The sequence below is a fragment of the Ascaphus truei genome, unplaced genomic scaffold (assembly GCF_040206685.1).
Source record: "Ascaphus truei isolate aAscTru1 unplaced genomic scaffold, aAscTru1.hap1 HAP1_SCAFFOLD_1057, whole genome shotgun sequence".
Lineage (NCBI taxonomy): Eukaryota > Metazoa > Chordata > Amphibia > Anura > Ascaphidae > Ascaphus > Ascaphus truei.
In genome coordinates this window covers 71,139-96,799 of record NW_027453922.1, presented here as the reverse complement: position 1 = coordinate 96,799, position 25,661 = coordinate 71,139, and the positions used below count along the sequence as shown (strand labels likewise).

At 43.9% G+C, this 25,661-nt stretch overlaps 3 long non-coding RNA genes across 3 annotated transcripts; all 3 read left to right on the top strand.

The window, feature by feature from the left end:
• The first annotated feature begins 2,979 nt into the window (after positions 1 to 2,979).
• LOC142475025 (uncharacterized) lies at positions 2,980 to 12,016 on the top strand. Its single transcript, XR_012790671.1, has 6 exons — positions 2,980 to 3,103; positions 4,455 to 4,574; positions 6,724 to 6,827; positions 8,060 to 8,170; positions 10,788 to 10,907; positions 11,927 to 12,016. It is a non-coding gene; the product is annotated as an uncharacterized LOC142475025 (long non-coding RNA).
• A 1,457-nt stretch (positions 12,017 to 13,473) lies between these two features.
• On the top strand, positions 13,474 to 17,375 carry LOC142475024 (uncharacterized). The gene is made up of 3 exons (XR_012790670.1): positions 13,474 to 13,570; positions 14,802 to 14,912; positions 17,304 to 17,375. It is a non-coding gene; the product is annotated as an uncharacterized LOC142475024 (long non-coding RNA).
• Positions 17,376 to 21,342: 3,967 nt separating this feature from the next.
• LOC142475023 (uncharacterized) lies at positions 21,343 to 25,212 on the top strand. Its single transcript, XR_012790669.1, has 3 exons — positions 21,343 to 21,414; positions 23,962 to 24,081; positions 25,101 to 25,212. It is a non-coding gene; the product is annotated as an uncharacterized LOC142475023 (long non-coding RNA).
• Positions 25,213 to 25,661: the final 449 nt, after the last annotated feature.

Here is a 25,661-nt window from a genome sequence, read left to right as displayed (position 1 = left end):
ATCTCACACACTCTCTGTGTCTCACACACTCTCTGTGTCTCACACACTCTCTGTGTCACACACACACGCACACTCTCTCTGTGTCACACACACACTCTTAACAAGGACTAATTGTAGTATAATGTAATACAATAAATAAACATGTCAAAAACGAATGTTGTTCTTACTAGGAATTTATTCAATTTTTTTTAAAGCGGGCCTGGGGCGGGGCTAGGTGATGAGTAGATTTTTTTGTTCAGCGAGTAGATTTTTGGGTGATTTGTCAACCACAATATATATATATATATATATATATATATATATATATATATATGTAAGGGGGCCACTCCCGGCTTCCCTGATGTTCCTTTGCCCCTTGCCTTACCCCTGTGGCAGTGGGGGAAGGGGATGGCGACTTTTCCCAGTTGGCGCCGCTATCTGTGCCGGCGCCGTCGGGGGCCCTGATGCTCGAGCATGCGCAGATAGCCACAGCGGCCATGTTGTGTTTGGTGCGAGGTTCGCGCAATACGCAGAGGTTGGCAAGGGTAGTGGTGGCCATTACAAGTGTACAGGAGATCTGGTAGGTTGCGCAGGTGCAGTTATGTGTAGCGGTGGCCACTACAGCTTTGCACAGGTGCAGTAGAGACCGAGCACACAGTCCCCATAGGAAAGAGGTTCTGAGTGGACTACATCCCCCAGCAGCCTCTGGTGAATGCCCTATGTTCCCTGTCACCTGCAACCAACCAGCCACTGAGACTTGCAGATTCTCTGCAGCAGGGAATTTGATACATTGTTTTGTGCAGTCAGGAAGCAGACTGGGAAGCACATGAGTGAGTGAGACTTAGGGGACAAAGGGGGAAAGAAGGTGGGCAGAGAGCTGCGAGATTCTGCCCTAGGCCAGAAATCCCCAGGCTAGAGTTGAGGCCCTGACTTCCCACTAGTGAGGGTGGGTGGTCACAGGGACAGGCCCTAGTACAGGAACCTGTCACTTTAGAGAGAGAGAGAAGTGAAGGAAGCAGAGACTGTCGCAGCACCATTACAGAGGTTTAGGATCAGACCTCTTCAAGCACAGCAGCAACCAACCGGGTGGGATCGCCCTGGAAGGTAACCCTGACGTATCTTCACCGTCGGATCCTTTGCGAAGTCTGTTTGCAGGTCCTAGCGCTGGAGCGCTCGGCAGGTAACATCCATAAGTGCACCAACTATAAATCAGTACATAGTGGCTGTGCAGTCACACACACACATACCTTACTTTGGGGGTGGGGTTGTGGTGTGGGGAGTTGGACATGGTGTGGGTACACGGTGAGGGGTTGCATCCTGCGAGACACGTGAGTTACTGTGTCTCCTAGAAGAGAGACACTTAATGTATGACATGCATAGTTATGTTACTGTTAGAAAAGTCACTGTTCTTTTATATGCTGTGTGCGTGATATTATATTATTGTCCTGTGAGGAACAACTCCCGCTCTGCTTGGAGCCATCACAGGTGGAGGCGCTGCACCATATAGTATTGTTCAGGAGGATACACCCCAGGCTCTCATTGGCGGAGGCTCAGGCCTCCTGTGAGCCTCACAGGTAAAGCACCACACTGGGTAATACATATAGCTCCCCTCACATGCACCCTATCTGCGATTGGGTGGGGGAATATGGGTTACATATATATATATATATATATATATATATATATATATATATATATATAGTACCGATACACTTTATTCGAGTGTGGCCGGTACCGCAAGCCGGGAGATTTCCCGGCTTGCTAGTGGCCGCCCCTCGGCGTGCCGCGCGTCATAGACGCGCGGTCACGCGTCTTCGGGAGCGTGCGCCCCCTGCACGCGCGTCCAGGGGCTCCCCGAGGGAGCCCTGGTGTCCCGCGATCGCGGGACAGCGGCAGGGGGTTCCGGGGGACCCGGCGGACCCGGCAGCGGTAGGGAGAGCGCCCCGATCGGAGGGCGCTCTTCCGCTGCTTCGGCGCGCGCCCGTCACTCTCGGGCGCGCGCCAGGCTACTGCTGCGGCCAAGAACGGGAAAATGCTCGAATAAACTTGGCCGCAGCAGTATATATATATATATATATATATATATATATATATATATATATATATATATATATATATATATATATATATATATATATATATATACTTATTATTAGGCTATAACTGCAGCACTGATTATTGTGCTACCTAGTTCTTTTTGGTTCTTAATAGATTGCTATGAGGGATATTGTTATATGCACTTATGATATAATACACCTCATTTAGCAATCAGGACGCCACACTCCATATATTTTAGCACCCTCCCCATCAGTTACATATGTTGCTGGTACCATGGTTTTTTACCTCACTACTTCTTATTGGGACTCACACTGGTACTGTCATTTAGCGCATGAATATTTATTTTGTTCTAACAAAATTAACACAGTATAGGAAAATATGCATTTGTCAGAGGGAAAGGCCAATAATCTGGAGTCAGGTCACCCTAATGTATATTAAAAATAAACACAGGCCTGTCTGATACTCCCTGATATTATAAAGTAAAGAGGCCACTCTATAATAAATATTTACACAGGCCTTTTTAAGTCTGTCCCTAATAATCTGTAATCAGGAGGTCATTATAAGTGTTAAACAGTAGTGGTACTGTGATATTAAAGTGACAATCCCATACAAGTTTAATTCAGCCCAAATCCACACAATAATGTTAATAAATGCATTATAAATATCACATGACCATATGTATACTGGCTTAGTTCATGGCTGTGTTATTACATCATTACATGTGTAATTAAATCCGTGACATTCTCAGGCTCCCCCCTTCTGTGACAATCATACAGCCGGGCCGTTACATTGCAACACACTAATCCCGCCCCTAGTGACATCACGTAATCAGTAACCAGTCAGAGAAGCTAGCAGGCAAAGAACTACATTTCCCACAATGCACCTCGTCGAGTGTGGCTAGCAGCTACACCTTCTCTCACTAGTTTGTCTCCTGCGAGCTTCCGTACACAGCGTCTTGTTAGAGTGGGGCGTGGACATGTGTAAACTTCAATGGTGGGAAAATGAGACAGTTTTAGCTGCTAGCTGAGCAGTGGTACAGCGCTCTGTAGAAGGCGCTCTCAGTCGGGTGAGTGATTTTTCAATGTGTGTGTTTATTTTATTTCATTTCTCATTTTACTTTCACTTTAAGTACTGCATGCTTATTTTTTTCTTTGGGCATTTAGGGATTTAAGTGCTATGTGAGCCGATTCCTCCATTGAAGGAGGAGCTATGAGGCCAACCTATCACAGCTACTGTACCATCCTCAGTTGCTTTCAGTATACTGATTAATCCACGGCACAGAATATGCAACTTCAAATACATCTATCAACTGTCTATATGTTAAGCCCCCGGACAAGCATTTGCTTGTTAGTTATACACTAGTTTCATACAAGCACTTCACACAGGGGGCTTCAACTTAGGTAGTACTTGACCGGCCGGTCTGAGTGTTCTCATTTCCATATATTTCTTGCCTCTACACTTTATTTACATACTTTGTACTTATTACTGCAGTGTAGCATTTTTCCCCACACCTTAAGGTTCAGTTTATAACAGCTTTGTAGGTCACCACTGCTCCTCATTTTAACCATTTATGTGTATGTGATTAATAAACCTTTATTGATACAATTTGTGTATGTTAGAGTGCTATTCAGGGGATTCTTTTTTTCTGTGTTAGTTTTCATATATATGTGTGTGTGTGTGTGTGTGTGTGTGTGTGTGTGTGTGTGTATATATATGTATATATTTATGTATATATATTTGTGTGTGTGTGACCTTGGGCAAGTCACTTCATATCCTCTGTGCCTCAGGCACCAATGTCATAGATTGTAAGCTCTATGGGGCAGGGACTTGTGTCTGCAAAATGTCTCTGTATAGCGCTACGTAAAACTAGCAGCGCTTTAAAAGAACATGCTGTTATTATTATTATATATAAATGTGTATGTATTTATTTATATAGCACTATTAATGTATATAGCGTTTCACAGTAGTAATACATGTGAAAATCCTATAAATAACAAATACAAATATCAGGTCATGGGAATAAGTGATTTGGACATAAAAGTAACATTTCGGAAGTGTGGACAACTAATACATCTTGTAGATTGCCTTTACAGTGTGATGTCATTGATTCAGTAGATTGTGTGCAGACCAGGACTGCAGTACAGTGTCACTCACATGGATGACTTGCGTGGTAGAAGCTCAAGAACAAGGATGTCAAACTCCAGTCCTCGAGGGCAGCAAACAGGCCAGGTTTTCAGGATATCCCTACTGAAAACCTGGCCTGTTTGGGACCCTCGAGGACTGGAGTTTGACATGCATGCTCTAGACGGAGCACAGCTGTGGGTGGGAGGTGGATTTGCTTTGCATCAAATGGTTTGGAGCAAGGTTTATTGTATGTATTATCATAATAACAATGCAATGCTTAACTTTTATTTCAGGAGGGATGACTGCAGAACAGAAGTGAATATTGAAGCCATGTGTTCCTTTTCTTGCAAAAGAGAAAATTTGAAGGACGGTTGAACAGAATGAAAATTACTACACAGAGACAGATAAGCAATGTGTATATTTCTCATTTACCATTTAGTATTTGTCGTTTTATTGACTCCACACAATCCGGCTGCTACGGGTTTCACATTGAACATTTTCATCTCTACTCTACCCCTTCCTGTGATCTGAACCATGCAAGTTTTCATTGATTCAATACATCATGAGTAGAGTGTGGCTACAGTATGAAGTAAAGACCCAAGGACCACATCTACTACCATTCATAACAAGAACATGTGCAGTAGCGCACAGCTGCAGTTCTATGTGATTGTTATGAAAGGTTGAGGTGGTTCAATTCTATGAATCTGGAGTGGGATGGATCCTGTTTGCATCACATGGTTTCATCTAGGCCAGTAGATTATATAACTCTCAGTACAGGTTACACATGGCATCAGTATTAGTGATGTAAAGAGGAGGAAAGCTTCAATGTGGAGAACAAAGCCAAGTAATGTTGAAGTTACTCCTTTTACCATTTACTTGGTCAGTCTGTACTGTCTACTCCCCACACAGCTGCTAAGGGTCTTCCATTTTAAATACTTTCACCTCCTATTCTGCACTGCTTTGCTGCCCATTATTTAGAGATGCGTTCCAGTCATGTTTACCACTCTGAATCTCTCTGCAGTCATTGATTCAGCACATCATGGGTAGAGCATGGCTACAGATACAGAAAGCTTTTATTATTTTACCGGCTGATCATCCATAATATTGCATTAAAACATAGAATATCACTTAATTTCCAAAAGATTCAGTGATGCTGATAATGCAGAATCTCACAACATTTCCCATCATAATGCCATAATGCACCAGAGGAAGAAATAATCCTTGCTATATCTGTACATTGTGTGACGTATTACCTCCATGACCATTGATAGCAAGTACATCTTCTGTATAGAGCAGCTGTGTTATGATGCAGTTATTGATCATCATTGACATAATCACAAGAATCTTATGCAAAGGGAAATTGTCCGCAGCGAAGTGAGATGTGTGCCTGTTTTAAGTCCTCCAGCTTAACGCCCCTACACCTCCCACTACACAGACATACTTACTTATGCATACACTGACATCTGGCATACCTACACACACCCCAGGGCCACTTCCTTCCCCTGATGTCAGGGAGAGGATGGGCATGCAGAGTGCAGTAAGTCTCCACGTTACTCTGGCCAACAGTCTTGGCCTACCCCCAGCATCTGTCACCCACAACATCTGTTCCCTCCTTGTAAAGTGCTGAACTATCTCACCTGGGTCAGTGCTATAGCTGATCACAGTGCCCGATCATGATGTCACTGTGACAGGCAGCAGTGCAGATTGACCGGTCAATCAATGCAGTGCCGCACCATATGCACTAAATGAGATTTCCGTGCCCCCTGTCAGGTTACTCCCTGGGCAGTGACCCTGCTCACCCCCTCCCCTAGTTCCACCTCTGACCACAATTATCTCTCTTGGAGAGTGTAGCAAATTGGTGTTGGTGGAATCTCACCTCTGCCATGCATGGTCACAATCTGGGCACAGGACCCAAATAGTGGGCAATGTGGCACTTCTTACAGTAGAGAATAAGTAACTATATTCTTTACTTGTGTATTAAGGACCTTATTTGCATTAAAATTCAGTCCCCATGGGACCAAGACTTTCTGGCTTACTGAACAAAGTGGAATTGTTTCGTAGAGGGTGGAGAATTGTATTTTATCTGAAATTACCCCCTCTGCACAAAATACAAACAATTATACACATACACGTACCTTGTGGAAGTTGTTGCCCTCTATCTTCCTGTGGTCTCTCCCTGTTTCTCACCGTGCCTCCTCCCATTTCCTTGCACCTCTGCGTCTCCGCATATATCCCTATACTCAGAGCCGGCTCCGGTCAGTGACATGGGATGCCCAAATATGAGCATATCCATACATGGGCATCCATGCCACTGACCGGAGCCCACTCTGTTGCGGATATGGAGAGAGACTGGGAGATTTACATCCCCTTATAATTCATATGGTGCATAGTACCGGCACGTATTGTTTTACCGTTACTGTGTACCTTCCTACTTTCACACTGGTACAGTATGTGCTGCAGTGGGACTGAGAGGGATATATTGGTAACACATAGTTATTGTTGGGGGAATTCAATCCATTTTGAAAATAGTAATGCAATGTTTTATACTTTTTTTTTTTGCAGTAATGAAGAATGAAAAAGTTCTGTTAAAATTGAATTGGAGGTGAACTGGAATCATCATCAACTCTGCACCAGTGTGAATTGATGTTCTTTAATGTTCTGATAAGGTACATGCAACATCTCTTCCTCAACCCCTACACCACTCTCTGCCTCTTGCCTCTCTCTCTCCACCTCCCTGCTAAGCGTATTAACCCATCTAATGTAATCCACATTCCATGTCTCACTTTACTCTTCACTTCTCACGTGCCCTCTGGAATGTCTGCTCTCTGACTAACAAGGTCTATTTGTACATGACCTCTTCTGCTCTCATCATCCACCACTTCTCATTCCCCTCACCCCTGTCCTACTCGATACCTCAGCTTAATTGAACTCTCTCCTCTGACATCTACCCTTATCTCTAACCTCTCCTCACTTTCTGCTTAAACTAACTATCTTGTTAACTTTTACAATGCTATCATCTCCTCCTCCTCCCTCCTCCCTCCTCCATTATATATTTATATGCCCCTTCTAGGCTCTGACACACTCATCCCTCTAAGGCCATGATTATCATGGGCACATGCTTGGTCATCCACAGTGCGTGCGAGCGATGCAGAGCCGCCTCGGACCTCAGTGCAGGGATTGCTGCATACCCCAGCATCTGTCACCCACAAACAATACACACACTAATACTCCCCACAATACACACTATAATACCTCCTCAATACTAATCTCTCCAATAATATTATAGCTCCAAACACAATATACACAACACCCTTACACAAGATACACAATCTAGTACTCTCCTCTGCACCTCTACACACAATATAATACTCCCACACACACAATATACACACTACCCTCCTACCCCCATAAAATACAACCAATAATACACACACACTTTGTGGATGTTGGGACCAGCTCCCGGCATGCACCAGTGAAAGAGAGAGGCCAGCAGAAGCTCGGAAGAACTCCCTCTCTCCATCCGTGCCTCCCTCCGTTTCCCATCTTCTCCCTGTCTCTCTCCCTCCCTTTCCTTGCATCTCCCTGCGTCTTTACGTATACCCAGTCAGTGACGGCTCTGGTCACGTGATGCCTTAATATGGGCTTATCCATATATGTTCATCCACGTCACTAATGTGATGCCCGCACTGTTGCGGAGCTGGTACTTACGACGCGCACTTATTGTTTTATCAGTACTGCGTACCTGACTCTACCGGCCTACTTTCAACACTAGTACAATAAGTGCTTCACTACGAGTGAGTGGGGAATATTGGCATCACACAGTCACTGTTGAATATGCCATTCAATCCATTTTGAAAATAGTAATGCAATGTGGTTTTGTTTTGTTTGCTTTTTGCAGTAATGAAGAATGGATAAGTTATATTAAAATTAAATTGGAGGGGAACTGGATTCAGCATTTCATCATGAACTCTGCACTTGTGAGAATTTACCTTCTTGAATGCCCTGACAGGTACACGCAACTTTAAGACTATAATCTGCTGTGCAAGCTTTCGTGCTATACCTCCCCCTCAGGTTTTGATTTATACATTTGCTCCCTCAAGTCATGTCCTCTAATATTTGAAAGCTCTCTCCTAGCATTTTCTCTCTACCACAGAACGTCACCCCAATGTAACCTCTCTCTTGTTCTCTCTGCTTGCTGTTTCCTCACTCCTCTGTTAAACTTTTCTAATTTCTCTAACTTCCACACTCCTGCTTTTATCCACATGTTCTCCTCTTTCCTTCCCCTACCTTTGCATGTGTCTACACACTGCACCATTTGTACAGACCTCTATTGCAGCTATTTCTGCACTGCTCAATGAAAAGCACTCATGTACATCCTATTCTCTGCGCCCCCTCTCTCTGCGCCCCCTCTCTCTCTGCACCCCTCTCTCTCTGCGCCCCCTCTCTCTCTGCGCCCCCTCTCTCTCTGCGCCCCCTCTCTCTCTGCGCCCCCTCTCTCTCTGCGCCCCCTCTCTCTCTGCGCCCCCTCTCTCTCTGCGCCCCCTCTCTCTCTGCGCCCCCTCTCTCTCTGCGCCCCCTCTCTCTCTGCGCCCCCTCTCTCTCTGCGCCCCCTCTCTCTCTGCGCCCCCTCTTTCTGCGCCCCCTCTCTCTGCGCCCCCTCTCTCTGCGCCTATCTGTCTCATTCTCTCTACGTCCCTCTCTCTCTACATAGAGCTATCTCTGGCTCTCTCTACACCTATCTCTGTGTCTCCTTCTATGTTTGCTGATGTGTGGGATATCTCTTATAATCTTGAACCTGCTCATATACACATCGGGTCTCCCTGCCTCTGCCTCCCTGCTAAGAGTGTTAACCTATCTAATGTAATCCACATTCCTTTCCTTACTTTTCTCTTCCCTTCTCCTATGCCCTCTGGAATGTCCGTTCTCTGACTAACAAGGCTCTAGTTGTACATGACCTCTTCTGCTCTCATCATTCACAATCAGTCATTCCCCTCACCCCATCTTACCTGTCCCACTGATTTTCCTCTGCTTAATTAAACTCTCCTCTGACATCTACTCTAACCTCTCTGCTCTCTCTCTCTCTCTTTCTGCTTAAACTGACAATCTTATTAACTCTTACAATGCTATCCTCTATATGCCCCTTCAAGCTCTGACACACTCGTCCCTCTAACCCACACCCTTGGCTAAATTCCCAAACATGTTCATCACACTTCCACTCGCTGTTCTTAATGCCTATGAAGGAAATCTCACACTTGATGTTTGATTTTTCTACAGTAAAAATGTCTCCAGTCCTGTATAAAGCTGCTCTCTTGGGCCAAACCACACTACTTTTTTTTCCACATTCATCAACACACAAATTTAATTTACGCTGTCTTTTTTCCCCTGTATTTGACTCCCTCCACTAACCTTCTTCTCACACTTGCCATCCTTCCTTCACTTCTCCTCAAGCATTTGACTACTTCAGAGGCAAGGTGGATGCCACCCACAAGGAGATTCCTTCTGTCCCTTCCCCCTTCTCTCCTTCTACCTAATTCTCCTTCTGCATTTGACTCCTTTTCTTCTCTTACAGAGCTGGAAGCTAATCATCTTCTCTTCTCCCTCTACCACATGCCCTCTAGATCGTATCCCCTCACACCTTACTGCATCTCTTAGTCCCCACTCTCACCCACATCTTCAAGTCCTCCCTATTCTCTGGCTCTTTACCCTCTTACTTTAAGCCTGTAGTGGTCACCCTTTTCTCAGAAACAACCTACACCCTATGTGCCTTACTAACTACCGCCCTATATCCCTCCTGCTGTTTGTCTCCTAATTGCTAGAATGTCAACATTCTTAAATCACATGCCCTCCTGGATCCTTTACAACCTGCCTTTCGTACAGCTCGTTCTACAGACTGTGCTTAAAGCAAATTCCCAAGGTCACTTTTCCCTACTAATCCTACTTGATCTATCTGCTGCGTTTGATGCTCTCAATCACTCTCCTCCTTCATATTCTAAACTCTCTCTTGGTATCCGTAACACAGTTCTATCCTGGTTTTCATCATAACTTTCCTGTCACACATTCTCCATCTCTGTTGCTAACATGTCTTCGTCTTCTATTGATCTGTCTGTGGGTATACATCAGGGCTCTGTTCTGAGATCTCTCTTTCTCTCTACATACTATCATTTGGTGACCTCATCAACTCTTTGTGACAATCCTATAAATAACAAATACAAATATCAGGTCATGGGAATAAGTGATTTGGACATAAAAGTAACATTTCGGAAGTGTGGACAACTAATACATCTTGTAGATTGCCTTTACAGTGTGATGTCATTGATTCAGTAGATTGTGTGCAGACCAGGACTGCAGTACAGTGTCACTCACATGGATGACTTGCGTGGTAGAAGCTCAAGAACAAGGATGTCAAACTCCAGTCCTCGAGGGCAGCAAACAGGCCAGGTTTTCAGGATATCCCTACTGAAAACCTGGCCTGTTTGGGACCCTCGAGGACTGGAGTTTGACATGCATGCTCTAGAAGGAGCACAGCTGTGGGTGGGAGGTGGATTTGCTTTGCATCAAATGGTTTGGAGCAAGGTTTATTGTATGTATTATCATAATAACAATGCAATGCTTAACTTTTATTTCAGGAGGGATGACTGCAGAACAGAAGTGAATATTGAAGCCATGTGTTCCTTTTCTTGCAAAAGAGAAAATTTGAAGGACAGTTGAAGAGAAGGAAAATTACTACACAGAGACAGATAAGCAATGTGTATATTTCTCATTTACCATTTAGTATTTGTCGTTTTATTGACTCCACACAATCCGGCTGCTACGGGTTTCACATTGAATATTTTCATCTCTACTCTACCCCTTCCTGTGATCTGAACCATGCAAGTTTTCGTTGATTCAATACATCATGAGTAGAGGGTGGCTACAGTATGAAGTAAAGACCCAAGGACCACATCTACTACCATTCATAACAAGAACATGTGCAGTAGCGCACAGCTGCAGTTCTATGTGATTGTTATGAAAGGTTGAGGTGGTTCAATTCTATGAATCTGGAGTGGGATGGATCCTGTTTGCATCATATGGTTTCATCTAGGCCAGTAGATTATATAACTCTCAGTACAGGTTACACATGGCATCAGTATTAGTGATTTAAAGAGGAGGAAAGCTTCAATGTGGAGAACAAAGCCAAGTAATGTTGAAGTTACTCCTTTTACCATTTACTTGGTCAGTCTGTACTGTCTACTCTCCACACAGCTGCTAAGGATCTTCCATTTTAAATACTTTCACCTCCTATTCTGCACTGCTTTGCTGCCCATTATTCAGAGATGCGTTCCAGTCATGTTTAGCACTCTGAATCTCTCTGCAGTCATTGGTTCAGCACATCATGGGTAGAGCATGGCTACAGATACAGCAAGCTATTATTATTTTACCGGCTGATCACCCATAATATTGCATTAAAACATAGAATATCACTTAATTTCCAAAAGATTCAGTGATGCTGATAATGCAGAATCTCACAACATTTCCCATCATAATGCCATAATGCACAAGTGGGAGAAATAATCCTTGCTATATCTGTACATTGTGTGACGTATTACCTCAATGACCAATGAGAGCAAGTACATCTTCTGTATAGAGCGGCTGTGTTATGATGCAGTTATTGATAATCATTGACATAATCACAAGAATCTTATGCAAAGGGAATTGTCCGCAGCGAAGTGAGATTTCAGCCCCCAAACGTCTGTAATATTAATGCAATGTCTTACTTTTGTTGCAGTGAACACTGAAGAGACGGATCTACTACAACACTGTACAGGATGAGCATACGCTACAAGCAGCAAAATGATCTTGCAGTTGACAGTATGTTGTTCTGGTAATGTGCACAATTATTATTTATGGGCTACACACCACAGTGCTGGACATATTCTGTTAACTTCAACTCTACTCCTAACATGGAGATGTCTTCCTGGTGTTACTGATTCAGTACATCATATGCACAGTGTGGTTATGATATGATGGATTGATTTAATGAACCCACCAACCAATGATGACATCTGCATCATCTTCTGTAAAGTGCAGCTACAGCATGATATTATCAGCATTTGGTGCGGTATAATCAGAGGTATCTATGTGCTTTTGTGCCTGTTTTAAGTCCTCCAGCTTAACGCCCCTACACCTCCCACTACACAGGCATACTTACTTATGCATACACTGACATCTGGCATACCTACACACACCCCAGGGCCACTTCCTTCCCCTGATGTCAGGGAGAGGATGGGCATGCAGAGTGCAGTAAGTCTCCACGTTACTCTGGCCAACAGTCTTGGCCTACCTCCAGCATCTGTCACCCACAACATCTGTTCCCTCCTTGTAAAGTGCTGAACTATCTCACCTGGGTCAGTGCTATAGCTGATCACAGTGCCCGATCAGGATGTCACTGTGACAGGCAGCAGTGCAGATTGACCGGTCAATCAATGCAGTGCCGCAACATATGCACTAAATGAGATTTCCGTGCCCCCAGTCAGGTTACTCCCTGGGCAGTGACCCTGCTCACACCCTCCCCTAGTTCCACCTCTGATCACAATTATCTCTCTTGGAGAGTGTAGCAAATTGGAGTTGGGGGAATCTCACCTCTGCCATGCATGGTCACAATCTGGGCACAGGACCCAAATAGTGGGCAATGTGGCACTTCTTACAGTAGAGAATAAGTAACTTTATTCTTTACTTGTGTATTAAGGACCTTATTTGCATTAAATTCAGTCCACACGGGACCAAGACTTTCTGGCTTACTGAACAAAGTGGAATTGTTTCGTAGAGGGTGGAGAATTGTATTTTATCTGAAATTACCCCCTCTGCACAAAATACAAACAATTATACCCATACAAGTACCTTGTGGAAGTTGTTGCCCTCTATCTTCCTGTGGTCTCTCCCTGTTTCTCACCGTGCCTCCTCCCATTTCCTTGCACCTCTGCGTCTCCGCATATATCCCTATACTCAGAGCCGGCTCCGGTCAGTGACATGGGATGCCCAAATATGAGCATACCCATATATGGGCATCCATGCCACTGACCGGAGCCCGCTCTGTTGCGGATATGGAGAGAGACTGGGAGATTTACATCCCCTTATAATTCATATGGTGCATAGTACCGGCACGTATTGTTTTACCGGTACTGTGTACCTTCCTACTTTCACACTGGTACAGTATATGCTGCAGTGGGACTGAGAGGGATATATTGGTAACACATAGTCATTGTTGGGGGAATTCAATCCATTTTGAAAATAGTAATGAAATGTTTTTTACTTTTCTTTTTTTTCAGTAATGAAGAATGAAACATTTCTGTTAAAATTGAATTGGAGGTGAACTGGATTCATCATCAACTCTGCACCAGTGTGAATTGATGTTCTTTAATGTTCTGATAAGGTACATGCAACATCTCTTCCTCAACCCCTGCACCACTCTCTGCCTCTTGCCTCTCTCTCTCCACCTCCCTGCTAAGCGTATTAACCCATCTAATGTAATCCACATTCCATGTCTCACTTTACTCTTCACTTCTCACGTGCCCTCTGGAATGACTGCTCTCTGACTAACAAGGTCTATTTGTACATGACCTCTTCTGCTCTCATCATCCACCACCTCTCATTCCCCTCACCCCTGTCCTACTCGATACCTCAGCTTAATTGAACTCTCTCCTCTGACATCTACCCTTATCTCTAACCTCTCCTCACTTTCTGCTTAAACTAACTATCTTGTTAACTTTTACAATGCTATCATCTCCTCCTCCTCCCTCCTCCTCCTCCCTCCTCCATCATATATATGCCCCTTCTAGGCTCTGACACACTCATCCCTCTAAGGCCATGATTATCATGGGCACATGCTTGGTCATCCACAGTGTGTGCGAGCGATGCAGAGCCGCCTCGGACCTCAGTGCAGGGATTGCTGCATACCCCCAGCATCTGTCACCCACAAACAATACACACACTAATACTCCCCACAATACACACTATAATACCTCCTCAATACTAATCTCCCCAATAATATTATAGCTCCAAACACAATATACACAACACCCTTACACAAGATACACAATCTAGTACTCTCCTCTGCACCTCTACACACAATATAATACTCCCACACACACAATATACACACTACCCTCCTACCCCCATAAAATACAACCAATAATACACACACACTTTGTGGATGTTGGGACCAGCTCCCGGCATGCACCAGTGAAAGAGAGAGGCCCGCAGAAGCTCGGAAGAACTCCCTCCATCCGTGCCTTCCTCCGTTTCACATCTTCTCCCTGTCTCTCTCCCTCCCTTTCCTTGCATCTCCCTGCGTCTTTACGTATACCCATTCAGTGACGGCTCTGGTCACGTGATGCCTTAATATGGGCTTATCCATATATGTTCATCCACGTCACTAATGTGATGCCCGCACTGTTGCGGAGCTGGTACTTACGACGGGCACTTATTGTTTTATCAGTACTGCGTACCTGACTCTACCGGCCTACTTTCAACACTAGTACAATATGTGCTTCACTACGAGTGAGTGGGGAATATTGGCATCACACAGTCACTGTTGAATATGCCATTCAATCCATTTTGAAAATAGTAATGCAATGTGGTTTTGTTTTGTTTGCTTTTTGCAGTAATGAAGAATGGAAAAGTTATATTAAAATTAAATTGGAGGGGGACTAGATTCAGCATTTCATCATGAACTCTGCACTTGTGAGAATTTAACTTCTTGAATACCCTGACAGGTACACGCAACATTAAGACTATAATCTGCTGTGCAAGCTTTCGTGCTATACCTCCCCCTCAGGTTTTGATTTATACATTTGCTCCCTCAATTCATGTCCTCTAATATTTGAAAGCTCTCTCCTAGCATTTTCTCTTTACCACAGAACGTCATCCCAATGTAACCTCTCTCTTGTTCTTTCTGCTTGCTGTTTCCTCACTCCTCTGTTAAACTTTTCTAATTTCTCTAACTTCCACACTCCTGCTTTTATCCACATGTTCTCCTCTTTCCTTCCCCTACCTTTGCATGTGTCTACACACTGCACCATTTGTACAGACCTCTATTGCAGCTATTTCTGCACTGCTCAATGAAAAGCACTCTTTAATATCCTATTCTCTGTGCCCCCTCTCTCTGCGCCCCCTCTTTTGGCGCCTCCTCTCTCTGCGCCCCCTCTCTCTGCGCCTATCTGTCTCATTCTCTCTACGTCCCTCTCTCTCTACATAGAGCTATCTCTGTCTCTCTCTACACCTATCTCTGTGTCTCCTTCTATGTTTGCTGATGTGTGGGATATCTCTTATAATCTTGAACCTGCTCATATACACATCGGGCCTCCCTGCCTCTGCCTCCCTGCTAAGAGTGTTAACCTATCTAATGTAATCCACATTCCTTTCCTTACTTTTCTCTTCCCTTCTCCTATGCCATCTGGAATGCCCGTTCTCTGACTAACAAGGCTCTAGTTGTACATGACCTCTTCTGCTCTCATCATTCACAATCAGTCATTCCCCTCACCCCATCTTACCTGTCCCACTGATTTTCCTCTGCTTAATTAAACTCTCCTCTGACATCTACTCTAACCTCTCTCTCTCTTTCCGCTTAAACTAACAATCTTATTAACTCTTACAATGCTATCCTCCTATCTATATGCCCCCTCTAGGCTCTGACACACTTGTCCCTCTAGCCCACACCCTTGGCTAAATTCCCAAACATGTTCATCACACTTCCACTCGCTGTTCTTAATGCCTATGAAGGAAATCACACAATTGATATTTGATTTTTCTACAGTAAAAATGTCTCCAGTCCTGTATAAAGCTGCTCTCTGGGGCCAAACCACACTACTTTTTTTTCACATTCATCAACACTCAAATTTAATTTACGCTGTCTTTTTTTCCCTGTATTTGACTCCCTCCACTAACCTTCTCCTCACACTTGCCATCCTTCCTTCACTTCTCCTCAAGCATTTGACTACTTCAGAGGCAAGGTGGATGCCACCCACAAGGAGATTCCTTCTGTCCCTTCCCCCTTCTCTCCTTCTACCTAATTCTCCTTCTGCATTTGACTCCTTTTCTTCTCTTACAGAGCTGGAAGCTAATCATCTTCTCTTCTCCCTCTACCACATGCCCTCTAGATCGTATCCCCTCACACCTTACTGCATCTCTTAGTCCCCACTCTCACCCACATCTTCAATTCCTCCCTATTCTCTGGCTCTTTACCCTCTTACTTTAAGCCTGTAGTGGTCACCCTTTTCTCAGAAACAACCTACACCCTATGTGCCTTACTAACTACCGCCCTGTATCCCTCCTGCTGTTTGTCTCCTAATTGCTAGAATGTCAACATTCTTAAATCACATTCCCTCCTGGATCCTTTACAACCTGCCTTTCGTACAGCTCGTTCTACAGACTGTGCTTAAAGCAAATTCCCAAGGTCACTTTTCCCTACTAATCCTACTTGATCTATCTGCTGCGTTTGATGCTCTCAATCACTCTCCTCCTTCATATTCTAAACTCTCTCTTGGTATCCGTAACACAGTTCTATCCTGGTTTTCATCATAACTTTCCTGTCACACATTCTCCATCTCTGTTGCTAACATGTCTTCGTCTTCTATTGATCTGTCTGTGGGTATACATCAGGGCTCTGTTCTGAGATCTCTCTTTCTCTCTACATACTATCATTTGGTGACCTCATCAACTCTTTGTGACAATCCTATAAATAACAAATACAAATATCAGGTCATGGGAATAAGTGATTTGGACATAAAAGTAACATTTCGGAAGTGTGGACAACTAATACATCTTGTAGATTGCCTTTACAGTGTGATGTCATTGATTCAGTAGATTGTGTGCAGACCAGGACTGCAGTACAGTGTCACTCACATGGATGACTTGCGTGGTAGAAGCTCAAGAACAAGGATGTCAAACTCCAGTCCTCGAGGGCAGCAAACAGGCCAGGTTTTCAGGATATCCCTACTGAAAACCTGGCCTGTTTGGGACCCTCGAGGACTGGAGTTTGACATGCATGCTCTAGAAGGAGCACCGCTGTGGGTGGGAGGTGGATTTGCTTTGCATCAAATGGTTTGGAGCAAGGTTTATTGTATGTATTATCATAATAACAATGCAATGCTTAACTTTTATTTCAGGAGGGATGACTGCAGAACAGAAGTGAATATTGAAGCCATGTGTTCCTTTTCTTGCAAAAGAGAAAATTTGAAGGACAGTTGAAGAGAAGGAAAATTACTACACCGAGACAGATAAGCAATGTGTATATTTCTCATTTACCATTTAGTATTTGTCGTTTTATTGACTCCACACAATCCGGCTGCTACGGGTTTCACATTGAATATTTTCATCTCTACTCTACCCCTTCCTGTGATCTGAACCATGCAAGTTTTCGTTGATTCAATACATCATGAGTAGAGGGTGGCTACAGTATGAAGTAAAGACCCAAGGACCACATCTACTACCATTCATAACAAGAACATGTGCAGTAGCGCACAGCTGCAGTTTTATGTGATTGTTATGAAAGGTTGAGGTGGTTCAATTCTATGAATCTGGAGTGGGATGGATCCTGTTTGCATCATATGGTTTCATCTAGGCCAGTAGATTATATAACTCTCAGTACAGGTTACACATGGCATCAGTATTAGTGATTTAAAGAGGAGGAAAGCTTCAATGTGGAGAACAAAGCCAAGTAATGTTGAAGTTACTCCTTTTACCATTTACTTGGTCAGTCTGTACTGTCTACTCCCCACACAGCTGCTAAGGGTCTTCCATTTTAAATACTTTCACCTCCTATTCTGCACTGCTTTGCTGCCCATTATTCAGAGATGCGTTCCAGTCATGTTTACCACTCTGAATCTCTCTGCAGTCATTGGTTCAGCACATCATGGGTAGAGCATGGCTACAGATACAGCAAGCTATTATTATTTTACCGGCTGATCATCCATAATATTGCATTAAAACATAGAATATCACTTAATTTCCAAAAGATTCAGTGATGCTGATAATGCAGAATCTCACAACATTTCCCATCATAATGCCATAATGCACCAGAGGAAGAAATAATCCTTGCTATATCTGTACATTGTGTGACGTATTACCTCCATGACCATTGATAGCAAGTACATCTTCTGTATAGAGCGGCTGTGTTATGATGTAGTTATTGATCATCATTGACATAATCACAAGAATCTTATGCAAAGGGAAATTGTCCGCAGCGAAGTGAGATTTCAGCCCCCAAACGTCTGTAATATTAATGCAATGTCTTACTTTTGTTGCAGTGAACACTGAAGAGATGGATCTACTACAACACTGTACAGGATGAGCATACGCTACAAGCAGCAAAATGATCTTGCAGTTGACAGTATGTTGTTCTGGTAATGTGCACAATTATTATTTATGGGCTACACACCACAGTGCTGGACATATTCTGTTAACTTCAACTCTACCCCTAACATGGAGATGTCTTCCTGGTGTTACTGATTCAGTACATCATATGCACAATGTGGCTATGATATGATGGATTGATTTAATGAACCCACCAACAACTGATGACATCTGCATCATCTTCTGTAAAGTGCAGCTACAGCATGATATTATCAGCATTTGGTGCGGTATAATCAGAGGTATCTATGTGCTTTTGTGCCTGTTTTAAGTCCTCCAGCTTAACGCCCCTACACCTCCCACTACACAGGCATACTTACTTATGCATACACTGACATCTGGCATACCTACACACACCCCAGGGCCACTTCCTTCCCCTGATGTCAGGGAGAGGATGGGCATGCAGAGTGCAGTAAGTCTCCACATTACTCTGGCCAACAGTCTTGGCCTACCCCCAGCATCTGTCACCCACAACATCTGTTCCCTCCTTGTAAAGTGCTGAACTATCTCACCTGGGTCAGTGCTATAGCTGATCACAGTGCCCGATCATGATGTCACTGTGACAGGCAGCAGTGCAGATTGACCGGTCAATCAATGCAGTGCCGCAACATATGCACTAAATGAGATTTCCGTGCCCCCAGTCAGGTAACTCCCTGGGCAGCGACCCTGCTCACCCACTCCCCTAGTTCCACCTCTGATCACAATTATCTCTCTTGGAGAGTGTAGCAAATTGGAGTTGGGGGAATCTCACCTCTGCCATGCATGGTCACAATCTGGGCACAGGACCCAAATAGTGGGCAATGTGGCACTTCTTACAGTAGAGAATAAGTAACTATATTCTTTACTTGTGTATTAAGGACCTTATTTGCATTAAATTCAGTCCACATGGGACCAAGACTTTCTGGCTTACTGAACAAAGTGGAATTGTTTCGTAGAGGGTGGAGAATTGTATTTTATCTGAAATTACCCCCTCTGCACAAAATACAAACAATTATACCCATACAAGTACCTTGTGGAAGTTGTTGCCCTCTATCTTCCTGTGGTCTCTCCCTGTTTCTCACCGTGCCTCCTCCCATTTCCTTGCACCTCTGCGTCTCCGCATATATCCCTATACTCAGAGCCGGCTCCGGTCAGTGACATGGGATGCCCAAATATGAGCATACCCATATATGGGCATCCATGCCACTGACCGGAGCCCGCTCTGTTGCGGATATGGAGAGAGACTGGGAGATTTACATCCCCTTATAATTCATATGGTGCATAGTACCGGCACGTATTGTTTTACCGGTACTGTGTACCTTCCTACTTTCACACTGGTACAGTATATGCTGCAGTGGGACTGAGAGGGATATATTGGTAACACATAGTCATTGTTGGGGGAACTCAATCCATTTTGAAAATAGTAATGCAATGTTTTTTACTTTTCTTTTTTTTCAGTAATGAAGAATGAAAAATTTCTGTTAAAATTGAATTGGAGGTGAACTGGATTCATCATCAACTCTGCACCAGTGTGAATTGATGTTCTTTAATGTTCTGATAAGGTACATGCAACATCTCTTCCTCAACCCCTGCACCACTCTCTGCCTCTTGCCTCTCTCTCTCCACCTCCCTGCTAAGCGTATTAACCCATCTAATGTAATCCACATTCCATGTCTCACTTTACTCTTCACTTCTCACGTGCCCTCTGGAATGTCTGCTCTCTGACTAACAAGGTCTATTTGTACATGACCTCTTCTGCTCTCATCATCCACCACCTCTCATTCCCCTCACCCCTGTCCTACTCGATACCTCAGCTTAATTGAACTCTCTCCTCTGACATCTACCCTTATCTCTAACCTCTCCTCACTTTCTGCTTAAACTAACTATCTTGTTAACTTTTACAATGCTATCATCTCCTCCCTCCTCCATCATATATATGCCCCTTCTAGGCTCTGACACACTCATCCCTCTAAGGCCATGATTATCATGGGCACATGCTTGGTCGTCCACAGTGTGTGCGAGCGATGCAGAGCCGCCTCGGACCTCAGTGCAGGGATTGCTGCATACCCCCAGCATCTGTCACCCACAAACAATACACACACTAATACTCCCCACAATACACACTATAATACCTCCTCAATACTAATCTCCCCAATAATATTATAGCTCCAAACACAATATACACAACACCCTTACACAAGATACACAATCTAGTACTCTCCTCTGCACCTCTACACACAATATAATACTCCCACACACACAATATACACACTACCCTCCTACCCCCATAAAATACAACCAATAATACACACATACTTTGTGGATGTTGGGACCAGCTCCCAGCATGCACCAGTGAAAGAGAGAGGCCCGCAGAAGCTCGGAAGAACTCCCTCTCTCCATCCGTGCCTTCCTCCGTTTCACATCTTCTCCCTGTCTCTCTCCCTCCCTTTCCTTGCATCTCCCTGCGTCTTTACGTATACCCAGTCAGTGACGGCTCTGGTCACGTGATGCCTTAATATGGGCTTATCCATATATGTTCATCCACGTCACTAATGTGATGCCCGCACTGTTGCGGAGCTGGTACTTACGACGGGCACTTATTGTTTTATCAGTACTGCATACCTGACTCTACCGGCCTTCTTTCAACACTAGTACAATATGTGCTTCACTACGAGTGAGTGGGGAATATTGGCATCACACAATCACTGTAGAATATGCCATTCAATCCATTTTGAAAATAGTAATGCAATGTGGTTTTGTTTTGTTTGCTTTTTGCAGTAATGAAGAATGGAAAAGTTATATTAAAATTAAATTGGAGGGGAACTAGATTCAGCATTTCATCATGAACTCTGCACTTGTGAGAATTTAACTTCTTGAATACCCTGACAGGTACACGCAACATTAAGACTATAATCTGCTGTGCAAGCTTTCGTGCTATACCTCCCCCTCAGGTTTTGATTTATACATTTGCTCCCTCAATTCATGTCCTCTAATATTTGAAAGCTCTCTCCTAGCATTTTCTCTTTACCACAGAAAGTCATCCCAATGTAACCTCTCTCTTGTTCTTTCTGCTTGCTGTTTCCTCACTCCTCTGTTAAACTTTTCTAATTTCTCTAACTTCCACACTCCTGCTTTTATCCACATGTTCTCCTCTTTCCTTCCCCTACCTTTGCATGTGTCTACACACTGCACCATTTGTACAGACCTCTATTGCAGCTATTTCTGCACTGCTCAATGAAAAGCACTCATGTACATCCTATTCTCTGCGCCCCCTCTCTCTGCGCCCCCTCTCTCTCTGCACCCCTCTCTCTCTGCGCCCCCTCTCTCTCTGCGCCCCCTCTCTCTCTGCGCCCCCTCTCTCTCTGCGCCCCCTCTCTCTCTGCGCCCCCTCTCTCTCTGCGCCCCCTCTCTCTCTGCGCCCCCTCTCTCTCTGCGCCCCCTCTTTCTGCGCCCCCTCTCTCTGCGCCCCCTCTCTCTGCGCCTATCTGTCTCATTCTCTCTACGTCCCTCTCTCTCTACATAGAGCTATCTCTGGCTCTCTCTACACCTATCTCTGTGTCTCCTTCTATGTTTGCTGATGTGTGGGATATCTCTTATAATCTTGAACCTGCTCATATACACATCGGGTCTCCCTGCCTCTGCCTCCCTGCTAAGAGTGTTAACCTATCTAATGTAATCCACATTCCTTTCCTTACTTTTCTCTTCCCTTCTCCTATGCCCTCTGGAATGTCCGTTCTCTGACTAACAAGGCTCTAGTTGTACATGACCTCTTCTGCTCTCATCATTCACAATCAGTCATTCCCCTCACCCCATCTTACCTGTCCCACTGATTTTCCTCTGCTTAATTAAACTCTCCTCTGACATCTACTCTAACCTCTCTGCTCTCTCTCTCTCTCTTTCTGCTTAAACTGACAATCTTATTAACTCTTACAATGCTATCCTCTATATGCCCCTTCAAGCTCTGACACACTCGTCCCTCTAACCCACACCCTTGGCTAAATTCCCAAACATGTTCATCACACTTCCACTCGCTGTTCTTAATGCCTATGAAGGAAATCTCACACTTGATGTTTGATTTTTCTACAGTAAAAATGTCTCCAGTCCTGTATAAAGCTGCTCTCTTGGGCCAAACCACACTACTTTTTTTTCCACATTCATCAACACACAAATTTAATTTACGCTGTCTTTTTTCCCCTGTATTTGACTCCCTCCACTAACCTTCTTCTCACACTTGCCATCCTTCCTTCACTTCTCCTCAAGCATTTGACTACTTCAGAGGCAAGGTGGATGCCACCCACAAGGAGATTCCTTCTGTCCCTTCCCCCTTCTCTCCTTCTACCTAATTCTCCTTCTGCATTTGACTCCTTTTCTTCTCTTACAGAGCTGGAAGCTAATCATCTTCTCTTCTCCCTCTACCACATGCCCTCTAGATCGTATCCCCTCACACCTTACTGCATCTCTTAGTCCCCACTCTCACCCACATCTTCAATTCCTCCCTATTCTCTGGCTCTTTACCCTCTTACTTTAAGCCTGTAGTGGTCACCCTTTTCTCAGAAACAACCTACACCCTATGTGCCTTACTAACTACCGCCCTGTATCCCTCCTGCTGTTTGTCTCCTAATTGCTAGAATGTCCACATTCTTAAATCACATGCCCTCCTGGATCCTTTACAACCTGCCTTTCGTACAGCTCGTTCTACAGACTGTGCTTAAAGCAAATTCCCAAGGTCACTTTTCCCTACTAATCCTACTTGATCTATCTGCTGCGTTTGATGCTCTCAATCACTCTCCTCCTTCATATTCTAAACTCTCTCTTGGTATCCGTAACACAGTTCTATCCTGGTTTTCATCATAACTTTCCTGTCACACATTCTCCATCTCTGTTGCTAACATGTCTTCGTCTTCTATTGATCTGTCTGTGGGTATACATCAGGGCTCTGTTCTGAGATCTCTCTTTCTCTCTACATACTATCATTTGGTGACCTCATCAACTCTTTGTGACAATCCTATAAATAACAAATACAAATATCAGGTCATGGGAATAAGTGATTTGGACATAAAAGTAACATTTCGGAAGTGTGGACAACTAATACATCTTGTAGATTGCCTTTACAGTGTGATGTCATTGATTCAGTAGATTGTGTGCAGACCAGGACTGCAGTACAGTGTCACTCACATGGATGACTTGCGTGGTAGAAGCTCAAGAACAAGGATGTCAAACTCCAGTCCTCGAGGGCAGCAAACAGGCCAGGTTTTCAGGATATCCCTACTGAAAACCTGGCCTGTTTGGGACCCTCGAGGACTGGAGTTTGACATGCATGCTCTAGAAGGAGCACAGCTGTGGGTGGGAGGTGGATTTGCTTTGCATCATGGTTTGGAGCAAGGTTTATTGTATGTATTATCATAATAACAATGCAATGCTTAACTTTTATTTCAGGAGGGATGACTGCAGAACAGAAGTGAATATTGAAGCCATGTGTTCCTTTTCTTGCAAAAGAGAAAATTTGAAGGACAGTTGAAGAGAAGGAAAATTACTACACAGAGACAGATAAGCAATGTGTATATTTCTCATTTACCATTTAGTATTTGTCGTTTTATTGACTCCACACAATCCGGCTGCTACGGGTTTCACATTGAATATTTTCATCTCTACTCTACCCCTTCCTGTGATCTGAACCATGCAAGTTTTCGTTGATTCAATACATCATGAGTAGAGGGTGGCTACAGTATGAAGTAAAGACCCAAGGACCACATCTACTACCATTCATAACAAGAACATGTGCAGTAGCGCACAGCTGCAGTTCTATGTGATTGTTATGAAAGGTTGAGGTGGTTCAATTCTATGAATCTGGAGTGGGATGGATCCTGTTTGCATCATATGGTTTCATCTAGGCCAGTAGATTATATAACTCTCAGTACAGGTTACACATGGCATCAGTATTAGTGATTTAAAGAGGAGGAAAGCTTCAATGTGGAGAACAAAGCCAAGTAATGTTGAAGTTACTCCTTTTACCATTTACTTGGTCAGTCTGTACTGTCTACTCTCCACACAGCTGCTAAGGATCTTCCATTTTAAATACTTTCACCTCCTATTCTGCACTGCTTTGCTGCCCATTATTCAGAGATGCGTTCCAGTCATGTTTAGCACTCTGAATCTCTCTGCAGTCATTGGTTCAGCACATCATGGGTAGAGCATGGCTACAGATACAGCAAGCTATTATTATTTTACCGGCTGATCACCCATAATATTGCATTAAAACATAGAATATCACTTAATTTCCAAAAGATTCAGTGATGCTGATAATGCAGAATCTCACAACATTTCCCATCATAATGCCATAATGCACAAGTGGGAGAAATAATCCTTGCTATATCTGTACATTGTGTGACGTATTACCTCAATGACCAATGAGAGCAAGTACATCTTCTGTATAGAGCGGCTGTGTTATGATGCAGTTATTGATAATCATTGACATAATCACAAGAATCTTATGCAAAGGGAATTGTCCGCAGCGAAGTGAGATTTCAGCCCCCAAACGTCTGTAATATTAATGCAATGTCTTACTTTTGTTGCAGTGAACACTGAAGAGACGGATCTACTACAACACTGTACAGGATGAGCATACGCTACAAGCAGCAAAATGATCTTGCAGTTGACAGTATGTTGTTCTGGTAATGTGCACAATTATTATTTATGGGCTACACACCACAGTGCTGGACATATTCTGTTAACTTCAACTCTACTCCTAACATGGAGATGTCTTCCTGGTGTTACTGATTCAGTACATCATATGCACAGTGTGGTTATGATATGATGGATTGATTTAATGAACCCACCAACCAATGATGACATCTGCATCATCTTCTGTAAAGTGCAGCTACAGCATGATATTATCAGCATTTGGTGCGGTATAATCAGAGGTATCTATGTGCTTTTGTGCCTGTTTTAAGTCCTCCAGCTTAACGCCCCTACACCTCCCACTACACAGGCATACTTACTTATGCATACACTGACATCTGGCATACCTACACACACCCCAGGGCCACTTCCTTCCCCTGATGTCAGGGAGAGGATGGGCATGCAGAGTGCAGTAAGTCTCCACGTTACTCTGGCCAACAGTCTTGGCCTACCTCCAG